The sequence below is a fragment of the Chrysochloris asiatica genome, unplaced genomic scaffold (genome assembly GCF_000296735.1).
Source record: "Chrysochloris asiatica unplaced genomic scaffold, ChrAsi1.0 scaffold00069, whole genome shotgun sequence".
In the NCBI taxonomy this organism is placed as follows: domain Eukaryota; kingdom Metazoa; phylum Chordata; class Mammalia; order Afrosoricida; family Chrysochloridae; genus Chrysochloris; species Chrysochloris asiatica.
The window spans coordinates 14,573,833-14,578,425 of NW_006408587.1; the positions used below are offsets into that span (position 1 = coordinate 14,573,833).

At 42.4% G+C, this 4,593-nt stretch overlaps 1 pseudogene; it reads right to left on the reverse strand.

Annotated features, from left to right (window-relative positions):
• Positions 1-287: 287 nt before the first annotated feature.
• On the reverse strand, positions 288-2,755 carry LOC102837598 (annotated as a pseudogene).
• Between the last annotated feature and the right edge of the window lie 1,838 nt (positions 2,756-4,593).

Here is a 4,593-nt window from a genome sequence, read left to right on the forward strand (position 1 = left end):
AGAACCGGATGGAACTTCATTCTTTTGTGCATAGGGTCACTATGGGTCGGAGCCAACTCAATGGAACCTAACGACAACAATAAAAGTAAACACCATGTGGCTGTACTATAAGCATGGACGGGTAATCGCAAAGGCAACAGTTCAATCCCACCAGTCACTCTGAGAGGGAAAGTTGAAACTTTGTACTCCCATAATGATTTACAGCCTCAGAAACCCATGTTGCTTTGAGTCAGAATTGACTAGATGGCAGTGAGAGTTTGAGTAAGTTCGGAATAAAAATGGGCTGCTTAAACAAAGTTAAGATAAGCGACTTTGCTGATGACACTGATGAGGGTCTGGAGTTCATAGGGCAGTGATTCAGGAGTTGAATGGGACGGTGACTGGGATCGTATCAGAGACGCATAGAACTGTGCAGGCAGGAGAGGTCACATCACAGGGTGAGAATGGTCTGAGTCCTCTCTTCTGATTCTTATTAACGGGGACAAAAAACCATGACATTACATCTGATATTCTTTAAATTAGATGAATAGAGCTATATTAAGAAGAGAAGTGAGAACTCTTCTGTGTTGTGACTTAAAAAAAAAAGTCTTTGTGGGCTAATCTGCAAGGTGATTATTTAACAGATGTTTTTTACGGTGACATCATATATTTCCTATATAGTACCAATGTAGCATTCACTGGATTCCTCTAGACAAGGTGGATTGAACCATCATCTGAGTAAACCTTTGTTGAACACATACTGTGTATTTGATGTGGAGAGGATGAAAACTTAAGTCATTTCTGCCTATTGTCTACCAGGTGATGAGACTCAAAACTCAACACCTCTTCTTGCTCCGTGGGTTTCCAGGAGGTACACATCCTTCACTATTCCCAGAGCAGAAGGGGCCAGCTGTCCATATCTCCAATTGCTCCTATGTTGGATATTTGTGAATGAGAAATGCCTATACCATTTTATAGCAAAACTTCACTGTCATCAAGTCAATTCTGACTCATACCAACCCTATTTAGATGGAGTAGAGCAGGTCTTTAGTGTTTTTAAGACGTAAATCTTTATGGGCGCAGGCTCCAAGTATCTAATAAATTACCAGAGAACGATACAACATTAGACTAATGTCTTCACTATTTAAAATGTGGGGCACTTGAATTTATCCCCTAATTCGGCTTCTCTTGCCTCTGTGTTTTGTTTCTTTTTTTTCCTCTCATTTTCAACTTCAGTAAATGCCTAATTTACCAAGAAAAATAAGAAACCAGTCTTTAAAAATGTAGCTACTTTTAAACAATGGAAATAGTAAACTATAATCAAGGCCTTACTCAGCAATATTCTGTGTTTTTAAAGGAGTTAGAAAATGTAAGAAATTGGGTGTCTTACAAGAATATATGCATATATTTGCAAGGAGACTGTTTATTTTGAAAGGATTTTGCAGTAAACATAGTGAATGGATTCTTCCCCCCTCAACCGTGTCCTCATAGGAATTAGTGCCAACTTCCTTGGATTCCTTCTCTAGGGCAGCCAGATCTTCTGGGGCCTCAGAGAACTCAGTGTCTACCATGCCCTCACCCACATGCCAGTGCACAAATGCTCTTTGGCATACTTGGTCAAACTTGTGGTCCCAGTGGGCACAGGTGGGCCCAGGCTTCAGTAATGGCAGTCATGTTGTTTAGCATGCACACAGCATGCTGCACCTTGGCCAGGTCACATCCAGGCACCACGGAGAGTGGTTGGGAGTTGATGCCAACTTTGAAAACTGTTGGGCACCAGTCCACAAACTGAATATTATGCTTGGTCTTGATGCCAGCAAAGGTAGTGCTGACATCCTTGGGTACTAGTCTCCATGGTACAGCAGGCAGCACATCACGTACTTGCCATGATGACAGTCACATTTCACCATCTGGTTGGAAGGCTCAAAGCAGGCATTGGTGATCTCCACCATGATAGCTACTCATGGTAGGGCTTTTCTGCAGAGATGACTGGCACAGAGGTGGCCAGGGGAATGTGGATGTGAGGGTAGGGCACCAGGGTTCCATGAAAGCACAGGGAGGCCATGATGGAGGAGATCAGTTGGCTGATACAACGACTGAGGCTGGTGTAGGATGGGCATCTGATGACCAGGTTGCAGCAACAGATGTCATAGATGGCCTCATTGTCTACCATGAAAGTACAGTTTAAGTGCTCCAGGGTGGTGAGGGTGATAAGGATGGAGTTGTAGGGCTCTACCACACTTGGCTACCTGGAGACTGGGTAGATGGAGAAATCCAGCTTGGACTTCTAGTCATAGTCAACAGAGAACCACTCCATCAGGAGTGATATGAAGCCAGAGATGGTGCCCCCTCCCAAACTGTGGGATCCAGGAAGCCCTGAAGCCTTGTGCACTGGTTAAACAGCTTGTGGATCCAGCCCAGCATTGGGTCAATGATCTCCTTGCCATTGGTGTTGTGACCATGGGCATAGTTGTTTGTGGCATCCTACTTCTTAGTGATGACATGCTCTGGATGGGTGAGCTGTCGGTCTGGGCCATTTTGGATCTCATCAATTACAATGGGCTACCAAATCCACAAAAACCTCCTGGAGCACATGTTTTCCAGCACCTGTCTCCCAGAAGAAGTTGGTGAAGGAATCGTCCCTGCCACCAACAGTCTTGTCACTAGGCATCTGCCCATCAGGCTGAATCCCATGTTCCAGATAGTAGAGCTCCCAGCAGGCATTGTCCTTAAGAACACCCGCCTGCCCCACATGGAATGAGATGCATTCGTGCATGATAAGTCTGAGCGATGAGTCTCACTTAGAGTTGGGGTTACTGGTCTCGATGAGAACTCAAGAATAGACGTTATTGCCTTGCATTTAGTTGAAAATGTTAGGAGTGTGCACTCAAGGTATTAGCCATATTAATCCTTCTGAAGAAGAATTTGTTTTACACTTGTCTCCTCCATCTTCATATGGCAGCCTTAGCTCTCTATGTATCTTCTGTCCTTTATCTTCTTTTATAAACATACCACTTATACTGGATTCCTGGTAGAGTGCTCTACAATAATCATTGGACTGCTAACTGCAAGGTTCGTGGTTCAAACCCTCCAGCTGCTTCTTGGAAACCCTATATAGGGTGGCTATGAGTTGGAACAGACTTGAAGGAACTTAACAACAACATATTGGATTAGGACCCAACCTATTCCAATAGGACCTCCTGTTAACTGATAACATCTTCAAAGATCCAATTTCCAAACTAGATCACATTCACAGGTACTAGGGATTGTTGGGATTGTTGTTGTTGTTAAGTACTGTTAAGTAAATTCCGATCCATAGTGACCCTGTATAGGGTTTCCAAGGAGCAGCTCGTGAGCTTGAACTACCGACCTTGCAGTTCAAATGGCTTTGCAGTCTGGCGCATTAACCCACAGCGCCACACCAGGACTCCACTAGGGATTAGGACCTTTGATAAATCTTTTAAGGGGGCACAATTCAACCCATAACAGAGGCATATGGACTAAGTCCTTAAAAAAAGTCAAAAGAATTTATATACTTTAATTATTTATAAGCTTTAATTATTTTCATGCTCCTTCAAAGTCTTGAATACAAGAAAACCCATTGCCAAAACATTCCCTCCAGAGAAGAGTCACCCAATTGACCATTGAGCTTGGGGTGTTACCAGACATTTGTTTATCAACAGTTTATATTAAGCAAGGGTGGTTTCAGTGAGGATGCCTACTTTATACTGAGTAAGATACCAAATCTATCAGCTAATGACTGTTGGTGCGTCATAGAGTCTGGCATGGAAATAAATGCAATCAGGATGATTCTACTACATTCAGAACACTGGTTTTAGTGTTGGTGTGGTGCTGTAGGAGAAACACTAGACCGCTAACCAAAAGATTAGAAGTTCAAACCCACGAGCCGCTCCCTGGAAACCCTATGAGTCACTATGAGTCAGAACCAATTCAACAACATTTAACAACAATCTTAGGTTAAGTTGTCCCCAAATATATTTCGCTCAAGAGATGTTACTATATCCTCTTAGCAACAATCCCTTGATCACTTCGCAATCTGAGCCTTGAACTGGGGGAAGCTTTCTATGCCTTTGGAAAAAATACCCAGCTATACGGTCAGCCACATACACTTAAAGCTTGAAGTCATTTGAAGAGTTTCATTTAGAAAAGTTGACGCTAAACAGATACAGCATTTTTGTTTTGTTATGTTCTCTCTAAATTGAATTGAAATTGGGTAAGAACAGCATTAAGCTGCTTAGAGATTTGAATTAGAGTCACAATTATTCTAATACATATGACAGGAGAAAGGCTCTTGAAGCCTATAATCTCCTGATTCTGACGACAAACTGTCACTCTATGGTTGTCCATGCTTGACTGGAGGTTCTACAAAGTAATCTAAGTCTCCTCTCTTTCCTTTTATCCTCCTGGATTGATTTTTGTTCCTTTTGAAAATGATTGTTCCAGTTTAGAACTCTCTGGATATGGCACAATGCATAATGTGTATCGTTTGGCACTCTAAATACTGTGCTATTATACGACCGCTCTTATGACTGAGCATGTCTTGTCGATGGAAATGTATTCAATGAAATGTGAAATGACTTTAGAAAACACTTT